The sequence below is a fragment of the Rhinoderma darwinii genome, chromosome 1, assembly GCF_050947455.1.
Source record: "Rhinoderma darwinii isolate aRhiDar2 chromosome 1, aRhiDar2.hap1, whole genome shotgun sequence".
NCBI classification, from domain to species: domain Eukaryota; kingdom Metazoa; phylum Chordata; class Amphibia; order Anura; family Rhinodermatidae; genus Rhinoderma; species Rhinoderma darwinii.
The window spans coordinates 282,340,549-282,353,028 of NC_134687.1; positions in this window are offsets into that span (position 1 = coordinate 282,340,549).

Below are 12,480 nucleotides of genomic sequence, written 5' to 3' on the forward strand. Positions count from 1 at the left end.
GATTCCTCTCCTTCTGGGAGCTACAGTGGTGCTATCTACAGGAAATGGGTGGTGCTATCTACAAGGTGACTCTGTGGCACTACCTACAAGGGGGCTTTGTGGCACTACCTACAAGGGGGCTGTGTGGCACTACCTACAAGGGGGCTGTGTGGCACTACCTACAAGGAGGCGGTGTGGCACTACCTACAAGGAGGCGGTGTGGCACTACCTACAGGGGGCTGTTTGGCACTACCTACAGGGGGCTGTGTGGCACTATCTACAGGGGGGCTGTGTGGCACTACCTACAAGGGGGCTGTATGGCACTATCTACAGGGGGAATCTGTGAGTGGCGGGCTGATGGTCATTTTAGTGAGAGTGGGGGACTGATGGTCATTTTACTGTGAGTGCTGGGCTGATGATCATTTTACTGTAAACGGGGGCTGATGGTCATTTTACTGTTAGTGCGGGGCTGATGGTCATTTTACTGTGAGTGCAAGACTGATGGTCATTTTACTGTGAGTGGGGGCTGATGGTCATTTTACTGTGAGTGGGGGGCTGATAGTCTTCAAGTGGTTTCCACCTCTGAGCTCCAATTGTAATTAATAGGAGGCAGAAAATACCTGCAGCGCTCGTTTGGTGCTTTTTTGCCTGCGTCGTTTGCATTAGCTTCAACGGCTTAAAAAAAACAACAACAAAAAAAGTCAAACAATGCTGTGAGTTCCTGAAGGAATTTTGAGGCAGATTTTTTTTGCCTTACAAAAAACGCTGTGTGAACAAACCCTACGAGTGTAGTGCTTGTTTTTAGCAGTTTTCGGTCTTTCGCTAAACATTTTTCGGTAGGGTTACCCTGATGAAATTTTATTTTCCAGTGGTGCCTCGAGTCCGAAAAGGTTGGGAAACTCTGTACTAGGTTACAGGATCACGCTAGCCTATGCAAGGATCCCGTCGTGGAGCAGCTCAGTTCGTCGTGGGAACGGGGCCTAGGTGAGTAAAATTTTTTTTTTTTGGGGGCGCTGTCTACAAGGAGGAGGTGGGGGATTATGGCTCCATCTACAGGGAGGCTGTATGGCACAATCTACAGGGGGGCACTATCTACAAGGGGGGCACTATACTGTGTGGGGGCCACTAAGCGGACATTATACTGTGTAGGGGTACTACAGGGGGCATAATACTGTGTGGGCACAATTAGAGGACAAAATACGGTGTCCTTGAAGGTTTTAGAATATATTATATTAACCCTTTCAAGACCGAGCTCATTTTGGCCTTCATGACCAGCCCCATTTTCTCAAATCTGACATGTGTCAATTTATGTGTTAATAACTCTGGAATGCTTTTGCCTATCCAAGCGATTCTGAGATTGTTTTCTCGTGACATATTTTACTTCATGTTAGTGGAAAAATTTGGTCAATAAATTCATTGCTTATTTGTGAAAACACCAAAATTTAGAGAAAATTTGCAAAAATTATAATTTTTCTCATTTTAAATGTATCTGCTTGTAAAACAGATAGTAATACCACACAAAATAGTTACTATTTTACATATTCCATATGTCTACTTTATATTTGCATTGTTTTTTGAACATTATTTAATTTTTCTAGGACGTTACACGGCTTAGAACTTTAGCAGCAATTTCTCACATTTTCAAGAAAATTTCAAAAGGCTATTTTTACAGGGACCAGTTCAGTTCTGAAGTGGCTTTGAGGACCTTATGTACTAGATAGACCCCATAAATCACCCTATATTAAAAACTGCACCCCTCAAAGTATTCAAAACAGCATTCAGAAAGTTTAGGCGCTTTACAGGAATTAAAGCAAAGTAGAGGTGAAATTTACAAATTATTTTTTTTTTTGCTGAAATTCATTTGTAATAAATTTTCTGTAACACAGAAGGGTTTACCCGAGAAATGCAACTCAATATTTATTGCCCAGATTCTACAGTTTTTAGAAATATCCCACATGTGGCTCTAGTGTGATAATGGACTGAAACACCTGCCTCAGAAGCAAAGCTGCACCTAGTGGATTTTGGGGCCTCCTTTTTTTAGAATATATTTTAGGCACCAAGTCAGGTTTGAAGAAGTCTTGTGGTGCCAAAACAGTGGAAATCCCCCAAAAGTGAGACGGTTTTGGAAACTACACACCTCAAGGAATTTATCTAGGGGTATAGTTAGCATCTTGACCCCACAGGTCTTTTGCTATATTTATTGGAGTTTGTCTGTGAAAGTGGAAATCTTTTCTGAAAAAATATAAAAACAAATAATATTTGCAAGGAATAAAGATTAAAAAGCACCACAAAACTTGTAAAGCTACTTCTCCCGATTACGCCAATACCCCATATGTGGTACTAAACTGCTGTTTGGACCCACTGCAGAGTTCAGAAGGGAAGGAGCGCCATTTGGATTTTGAAGCGCAGATTTTTCTGGATTGTTTTTCAGTGCCATGTCGCGTTTGCAACGCCCTGGAGTGAGCAAAACAGTGGAATCCCCCCAAAACTGACCCCATTTTGAAGACTACACCCCTCAAGGAATTTTCTAGGGGTATAGTTAGCATTTTGACCCCACAGTTTTTTTGCTGAATTTAGTGGAATTAGGCCGTGAAAATGAAAATCTACTTTTTTCTGAAAAAACATAGAAAGGTTTAATTTTTACAATGAATAAAGGAGAAAAATCACCCCAAAATTTGTAAAGCAATTTGTCCTGATTACAGCAATACACCATATGTGGTAATAAACTGCTGTTTGGACCCACAGCAGGACTCCGAATGGAAGGAACAATATTTGGCTTTTGGAGCTCAAATTTAGCTGGAATGGTTTTCGGGTGTCATGTCGCATTTGCAAAGCCCCTGAGGTACCAAAACAGGGGAAACCTCCCAAAAGTCCCTTTAGGGGACTGGAACGAGCGATCATTAGGTCGCTGGTACAATACACTGCAATACTAATGTATTGCAGTATAATGTCATTTTACAGGCTCCTGTAACAGCACGATTGCTGTTCCTGTCCGTTAGTCCCGGGTGTCAGCTGTAATACACAGCGGACACCTGCAGAATATGGAGCGGGTGCAGCGCGTGAGCCCGCTCCATATATAACCCCTCGCACCACGACATGCTATTAAGTCGTGGTGCGCGAAGGCGTTAATGCACAGCGGATGGTGCAAATTGAAAATTACAATTTTCCACTGATATGCCATTTTAATGCACAATATATTGTGCCCAGTTTGTGCCACTGAAGACAAATACCTCATACAATGTTGAGCGGGTTCTCCCGGATATAAAGTATCATATATGTGGACGTAAGCTGGTGTTTGAGCACGTTGTGGGGCTCAGAAGGGAGGGAACACCATTTGGCTTTTGGAGCGCAGATTTTGCTTGCTAACTGTTCTGTTTGGGGTTTTGCTGGTATTTCAATTTATAATGTGGGGGTATGTGTAAACTGGACAGAGTACATCAGGGCATAATAAGAGGGTATAATAATGGGGTAAATAAATAATAATTTGCAGATATGTGGCCGGTGTCGCACTGATAAATGGCACCCGATCTTATCCGCTTTTGGAAATTTTGCATCGCCATATTCTGAGAGGCAGAACTTTTTTATTTTTTCTCCACCGGAGCCATGCAAGGACTTATTTGTTGCGGGACAACCTGTACTTTTCATTGGTACCATTTTAGGGTACATGTGATTTTTTTTTTATCACTTTTTATTAGATTTTTTTGGCAAGCAAAGTGACAAAGAAACATAAATTCTGACAATGTTTTTTGTATTTATTTTTTTTACAGTGTTCCCCGTGCGCTATAAATGACATTTTACTTTATTCTGCGGGTCGGTACGATTATGGCAATACCATATGTATATAGGTTTTTATGTTTTGTGGCGATTTTCGCTAAAATGCTTGTTTTTTGCGGGACGGGTTGTAGTTTTTATTGGTACTATTTTGGGGTACATGCGACTTTTTGATCACTTTTTATTCTATATTTTGGGAGGGTTGATGACCAAAAAAATAGTGATTCTGACATTGTTTTTTAATTATTTTTTTTGCGGTGTTCACGGTGCGGGAAAAATAATATTATAGTTTTATAGTTTGGGTCGTTATGAACGCGATGATACCAAATATGTGTACTTTTTTAACATTTTCATTGTTTTCCTATAATAAAAGACTTATTATAGGAAAAAAAGCTTTTTGTTCTTGTAACTTTTATAACTTGTTTTTACACTTTTATAAAACATTTTTATTACTTTATTTTTTACTTGTTTTACTTGAAGACTGGCAGCACTGATCGCTGCTATAATACATTATACTACCTAGGTAGTGTAACGTATTATAAACTGTCAGTGTGACGCTGAGAGTCACACTGACAGGAAGCTTATGAGGACCGGCCTCCGGCTGGTTCTCATAGGCTGCTGTGCATGGCAGACCTGGGGGCCGTTGAATGGCCCCCGGTTTTGCCTTATAACCGATTGCAGCACCTGCAATCGGTCCCCGGGAAAGTTTGTTGTAGCAACAAACTTTCCAGTTTGTTGTAGTAAAAAACTTTCCAGTTCGTTGCTACAACACACTTTCCCTGCGATCACATGACCGGGACCTGAACTAATCAGGTCCCGATCATATCTCCGGGACCAGAGGCAGGTGATAACAGCGCGATCCGGGTGTCAGCGCTACTCTGAGACACCCGGATCGTGCTTTTAACACCCACCGTGAATTCACGTCGGCGCTGCACAGAGCCCAGCAAGTGCCGACGTGAATATACAGTGGGCGGTCGGGAAGCGGTTAATAAATATTATTATTATACTGTATGGGGGGCAGTAAAATGGCATTATACTGTGTGGGGGCACTATATAGGGCATTTTACTGTGGGGGGGCATTATACTTTTTTTATGGGGCATTTTGTTTATGATGGGGGTGGGGCGCCAAAAGATCAATTCGCACGGGCGCCATCTATCCCAAGGCCGGCCCGGAGTAAAAGCATTCCAAAGTTATTACCACAAAGTATTTGTCATATTTGAAAAATGGGGCTTTGTTCTTAAGGACAAAATAGGCCCAGTCCTGAATAAGTAGCTCCGGATGTCCTTTATAAATGTACCCTATTTAAATCTGACAAATGGACATGTGATATTGGTCAAGCTTTCACAATAGGAGCTTTAAACTTGAAACAGTTTGGATAGTTTGTATATAGCCCTAAGTTATATTTCATGTGACCAAAATATTACCCTTTGATATTAACCCAAAATAAATATGCCAGGCTAACAAAGTGCACACTAAATACTGACATTTTGTCTGTGATAGAAAAGCTCATTCATTTCTTAAATTCTCTGGGTGAGACAGTTTATGCGTTGTGCCCCCAGTACAACATATAATAAATATTCTCTTACAGAGTAACTGTACTTTTAAGAAAAACTTTTGATTTATCATAGAGACATATCAGAAGTGTTGATCGGTTGGGGTCCAGGTGCCCACCGTCGCTGAAACTAAGGTGCAGAACCGCTCAGCTGAGCACCCTGCACCTTAGGCCCCATGCACACGACCGTATTTTTGTCCACCCGTAAAAACTGTCGTAAATACGGGTCCTTGGTCACACGTATTTGACCCGTAATAAAAGTAAAAGAAATTCATACTTACCCGGCCGTTGTCTTGGTGACGCGCCCCTCTCGACATCCAGTCCGACCTCCCTGGATGACGCGCAGTCCATGTGGCCGCTGCAGCCTGTGATTGGCTGCAGCGGTCACATGGGCTGTAACGTCATCCCAGGAGGGCGGACTGGAGGAAGAAGCAGGGAGTTCTGGGTAAGTATGAACGTCTTTTTTTTTTTACAGCTTTATCTATATTGTGATCGGCAGTCACTGTCCCTGGTCCTGAAAGAGTTACTGCCGATCGTTTAACTCTTTCAGCACCCAGGACAGTGACTATACACTGACGTCGCCTAGCAACGCTCCCGTAATTACGGGTGCACACACGTAGTCACCCGTAATTACGGGAGCCCCATAGACTTCTATGGGCCTGCCCGTGCCGTAATTACGGCCTGAAATAGGACATGTTCTATATTTTTCAACGGCACGGGCACCTTCCCGTAAGCATACGGGGAGGTACCCGTGGCCAATAGAAGTCAATGGGCCTGTAATTACGGGCCGTAATTACGGCCCGTGAATACAGGCGTTTTTACGGGCGTGTGCATGGGGCCTTAGGCTGTGATCGGCGCTCCTTGTCAGACTGAACATAGGCTCATAAACATTCTATGTGAGCCGTCGTTAGCCTAACCAGGGGCCTTAACTTATAATCTATTTATTCACCCATGCGACATTTCAGTCCAACTGGACTTTTTTCAAGCATAAAAACACACATCAAGTCATAAGTATATAAAGGCTTGCAAAGCCCAATTGAAATTAAACAGTGATTAAGACAAAATCCAATATAAAATAGATGATACAAAAAACAAAATACAATATTAAAAGATAAATATGAATGCCAGTGTACATGTGAATATACAAAGTGATAGATAAGGGACTGGTACAGAAAAAAGACAGTCCTAGGTACATTAAAGTGTTAATGACATAATGACTCACCCAGATGTATATAATAAAAACATTCAAAGTTGTCAATAGCAGAAAACCGAAAACAGGGCTCGTTCCTCTAGGTCTCAGCTGTCCAGTATGAGTACAAATGTATTGCACACCTGTGTAATGAGACTATCATTCCTGTTTGGAATGCATAGCGAAATCCCGCGGGATCGCGGGTGGCTATTCCCGCGCATGCGCATTCGATAGCACGGCAGCCATCTTGGCCAGAATTTGCTATCATAATTTCGCGCATGCGCAGAATGAATTCCAGTACGCGGCGGCCATTTTACATCCTGGAAAAACATATCACGTCCAGGAACGAAACTAGAATGGAACAACAGGTCAGAAAAATGTTTCAAACAGAGGATTTTATCAGCAATAAACATTTAGTATGGGATTAACCCCTTAAGGACACAGCCTGTTTTGGCCTTAAGGACACAGCCTATTTTTTCAAATCTGACATGTGTTACTTTATGTTGTAATAACTCCGGAATGCTTTTACCTAGCCAAGCGATTCTGAGATTGTTTTCTCGTGACACATTGGACTTTATGATACTGAAAAAATTTTGTCGTTAAATTCAATATTTATTTGTAAAAAACACCAAAATTTAGAGAAAATTTGCAAAAATCTGCATTTTTCTAAATTGTAATGTATCTGCTTGTAAAACAGATAGTTATACCACACAAAATAGTTACTAGTTAACATTTCCTATATGTCTACTTTATGTTTGCATTGTTTTTTGAACGTGCTTTTATTTTTCTAGGACGTTACAAGGCTTATAACTTTAGCAGCAATTTATCATATTTTCAAGAAAATTTCAAAAGGCTATTTTTTCAGGGACCAGTTCAGTTCTGAAGTGGCTTTGAGGGCCTTATATATTAGAAACCCCCTATAAAACACCCCATTTTAAAAACTGCACCCCTTAAAGTACTCAAAACAGCATTCAGAAATTATTTGAACCCTTTAGGCATTTCACAAGAAATAAAGCAAAGTAGAGGTGAAATTTACAAATTTCAATTTTTTTTTACTAAATTCATTTGTAATACAGTTTTTTCTGTAACACAGAAGGTTTTACCCGAGAAATGTAACTCAATATTTATTGCCCAGATTCTGCAATTTTTAGAAATATCCCACATGTGGTCCTAGTGCGGTAAAGGACCGAAACACCGGCCTCAGAAGCAAAGGAGCACCTGGTGGATTTTGGGGCCTCTATTTTATTAGAATATATTTTAGGCACCATGTCAGGTTTGAAGAGGTCTTGTGGTGCCAAAACAACGGAAACCCCCCAAAAGTGACCCGATTTTGGAAACTACACCCCTGAAGGAATTTTTCTAGGGGTATAGTTAGCATTTTTAGCCCACAGGTTTTTTGCTAAATTTATTGGAACTTGTCTGTGAAAATGAAAATCTACTTTTTTTCTGAAAAAACATACGATGTTTTCGTTTTTACAAGGAATAAAGGAGAAAAAGCACCCCAACATTTGTAAAGCAATGTCTCCCGATTACGGCAATACCCCATATGTGGTAATAAACTGCTGTTTGGACCCACGGCAGGGCTCAGAAGGGAACTAGGGCCATTTGGATTTTGGAGCGCAGATTTTGCTGGAATGGTTTTCGGTGCCATGTCGTGTTTGCAAAGCCCTGGAGGGACCATAACAGTGGAAACTCCCCAAAAGTGACCCCATTTTGGAAACTACACCCCTCAAGGATTTTTTCAAGAGGTATATTTAGCATTTTTAGCCCACAGATTTTTTGCTAAATTTATTGGAACTGGTCTGTGAAAATGAAAATCTACTTTTTTTCTGGAAAAACATACAATGTTTTAGATTTTACAAGGAATAAAGGAGAAAAAGCACCCCAACATTTGTAAAGCAATGTCTCCCGATTACGGCAATACCCCATATGTGGTAATAAACTGCTGTTTGGACCCACAGCGGGGCTCAGAAGGGAAGGAGGGCCATTTGGATTTTGGAGCGCAGATTTTGCTGGAATGGTTTTCGGTGCCATGCCGTGTTTGCAAAGCCCTGAAGGGACCATAACAGTGGAAACTCCCCAAAAGTGACCCCATTTTGGAAACTACACCCCTCAAGGAATTTTTCTTGGGGTATAGTTAGCATTTTGACCCTACACGGTTTTTGCTGAATCTATGGGAATTATGCCGTGAAATTGAAAATCTAAATTTTTTCTAATAAAATGTCGTTTTAGCTCAGATTTTTTCATTTTTACAACAGATAAAGGAGAAAAAACACCCCAATATTTGTAAAGCAAACTCTTCTGAGCACAGCAATACCCCATATGTGGTAATAAACTGCTGTTTGGACCCACAGCGGGGCTCAGAAGGGAACGAGGGCCATTTGGATTTTGGAGCGCAGATTTTGCTGGAATGGTTTTCGGTGCCATGTCGTGTTTGCTGCAGAGCCCTGGAGGGATCATAACAGTGGAAACTCCCCAAAAGTGACCCCATTTTGGAAACTACACCCCTCAAGGAATTTTTCTTGGGGTATAGTTAGCATTTGGACCCTACACGGTTTTTGCTGAATCTATGGGAATTATGCCGTGAAATTGAAAATCTAAATTTTTTCTAATAAAATGTCGTTTTAGCTCAGATTTTTTCATTTTTACAACAGATAAAGGAGAAAAAACACCCAAATATTTGTAAAGCAAACTCTTCTGAGCACAGCAATACCCCATATGTGGTAATAAACTGCTGTTTGGACCCACAGCGGGGCTCAGAAGGGAACGAGGGCCATTTGGATTTTGGAGCGCAGATTTTGCTGGAATGGTTTTCGGTGCCATGTCGTGTTTGCTGCAGAGCCCTGGAGGGATCATAACAGTGGAAACTCCCCAAAAGTGACCCCATTTTGGAAACTACACCCCTCAAGGAATTTTTCTTGGGGTATAGTTAGCATTTGGACCCTACACGGTTTTTGCTGAATCTATGGGAATTATGCCGTGAAATTGAAAATCTAAATTTTTTCTAATAAAATGTCGTTTTAGCTCAGATTTTTTCATTTTTACAACAGATAAAGGAGAAAAAACACCCCAATATTTGTAAAGCAAACTCTTCTGAGCACAGCAATACCCCATATGTGGTAATAAACTGCTGTTTGGACACATGGCGGAAGTTAGAAAGGACGGATCGCCATTTGACTTTTGGAGCTCAAGTTTTGCTGGAATGGTTTGCGGCCCCATGTCACATTTGAAAAGCCACTGAGGGGCCAAAATACTGCAAACCCGGCAAAAGTGACCCCATTTGGTAAACTACACCCCTCAAGGCATTTATCATTTGCCTGGACATATGACGGCTTAGGAGTGAAAGGCGCATGTGAGACCAATTTTGGTGATTTTCGCAGCATTAGCCCACAACGGCAGGGCTCTGGGGTCAAATAGTAAAACAAACCCCCAAGTAGTGACCCCCATTTTGGAAACTGCACCCCTGAAGGCATTTTATTAACGGGTGTAGTGAGCATTTTGACCACACAGGTTTTTTTTTTTTCTATTAGAAATGAATGCTCAGTGGATGGTGCAAAGTGAAAATTGCAAATTTCCACAGGTATGTGCCATTTTAGTGCACAATATGTTGTGCCCAGTTCGTGCCACTGAAGACAAATACCTCAAACTGTTAAGCGGGTTCTCCCGGGTATGGCGATGCCATATATGTGGACGTACACTGCTGCTTGGGCACGCTGCAGGGCGCACCATTTGGCTTTTGGAGCGTGGATTTTGCTCGCTAGTTGTTTTGTTTGGGGTATTGCTGGTATTTCAGTTTATGATGTGGGGGCATATGTAAGCTGTGTGGAGAACATCAGGGGTATAATAAGAGAGTATAATAATGCGGTAAATAAATAATAATCTGCAGACGTGGCCGGTGTTGCACTGATAAATGGCGCCCGATATTATCCGCTTTTGGACACTCTGCACATTTTGCATCGCCATATTCTGAGAGCCAAAACGTCTTTATTTTTTTTCCCTGGAGCTGTGTGAGGGCTTATTTGTTGCGGAACAATCTGTAGATCTCATTGGCACCATTTTGGGGTACATGCGATTTTTTGATCACTTTGTATTAAATTTTTTTGGCAAGCAAGGTGACCAAAAACCTGCAATTCTGATGATTTTTATTATTATTTTTTTTACGGCGTTCGCCACGCGCTATGAATGACAATTTTACATTATTCTGCGGGTCGGTACGATTACGGCGATACCATATATATATAGTTTTTCTTAAGTTTTGCAGCGTCTGCACGATAAAATCACTTTTGTTTCAAATAATTTATTTTTGGTGTCACCAGATTCTGAGAGCCATAACATTTTTATTTTTCCGTCAAAAAAGCTGCGGGAGGGCTTGTTTTTTGCGGGACGGGCTGCGTTTTTTAATGGTATAATTTTGGGGTACATGCAATTTTTAGATCCCTTTTTTTATTCTGTTTTGCAAGGGGTAGTGACTAACAAAAAGCGATTCTGGAATAGTTTTTTATTTAATTTTTTTACGGTGTTCACCGTACGGGTAAAATAGCGTGATATTTTTATAGTTTGGGTCGTTACGGACGCGGGGATACCACATATGTGTACTTTTATTTATGTTTTTTGGTTTTTCCTATAATAAAAGACTTATTATAGGAAAAAAGGCTGTTATAGTGTTTTTTAACATGAAACTTATTTTTTTTTTACTTTTTTACAACATTTTTATTAACTTGTTTTAACTTTTACTTTTGTCCCACTAGGGAACTTGAAGGCATGAAGCCCTGATCGCTATTCTAATACACTGCACTACCTACATAGTGCAGTGTATTAGAGCTGTCAGCTATTCACTGACAGCAAGCCTATTAGGCTTCGCCTCCCGGCGGGGCCTAATAGGCTTCCGTACTAGGAAGCGATTGTTAGGCTATGGTTGCCATAGCAACCATCAGAACACTCGCGGGTGCCAATGGTTGTTATTAGCAACCATAGGGTACGATCTAATCACTTAGATGCAGCGATAGCTGCATCTAAGGGGTTAATCGGCCGGATCGGAGCCTTGCTCCGGTCCTGGCCGTTAGGGCACGATGTCAGCTGTGACAAACAGCTGACACCCGCGCCCGTGGCAACCATCGTGGTTGCCGACAGGGCTACAAGCCACTTCGATGCATCGATCACGTTTATCGATGCATCGAAGGGGTTAATCGGCCGGATCGGAGCCTAGCTCCGGTCCTGGCCGTTGCAGAGGGGCGTCGGGCAGCTGATTCCCGGCGGTGATAACGCTGGCTCAGCTTCTGAGCCAGCGTCATCACATACACACGTCATAGAGCTGTGATTGGTCAGTCTGCTTTGACTGACCAATCACAGCGATCGCCGGCAGGAGACCGCTGTGAATGGTCCCCTGCCGTCTTACTGTGCCGATCAACTGTCATAAACAGTTGACGGCACAGTTCTGTCACCTTGTCCTTTGACAGGGTGACAGTTTTTAGCCAGGACGCACCGGTACGTCCCTGTGCCTTAAAGCACTTCAATGCAGGACGTACCGGTACGTCCTGGTGCGCTAAGGGGTTAATAATGTGGCCATATATTGTTTATGTATATTTATTAGGTATACACCCGGATACATAGTCCGAAAATGTTAGAATGGGGGAGTTAATCAGCAGCAACACACATTGTAAAAGAATGCTTATACTGTATTATGTTATTGTATATATGCAATAAATATGTGTCCATCTAAATGTATAAGTATTAGGGGCATAACGCCTCAAAATATAAAATGAACAATGTAATAATATCACAATGTGTGTACACATGTAGATACTCCCCTAAATATACTATAAGCCCACTACCATGGTAGCTATCCCTGGAAGGATGTCAAAAAGTCATATTATATTGCCCCCATTGTTGAAACAAAAAAACGGACCAAGTTGACCAGATGTAAATGGCCGCATATAGATGATGAAAACAGTTCTATAAGGACTCCAAAACCCAAAGGAAAGAATCCAG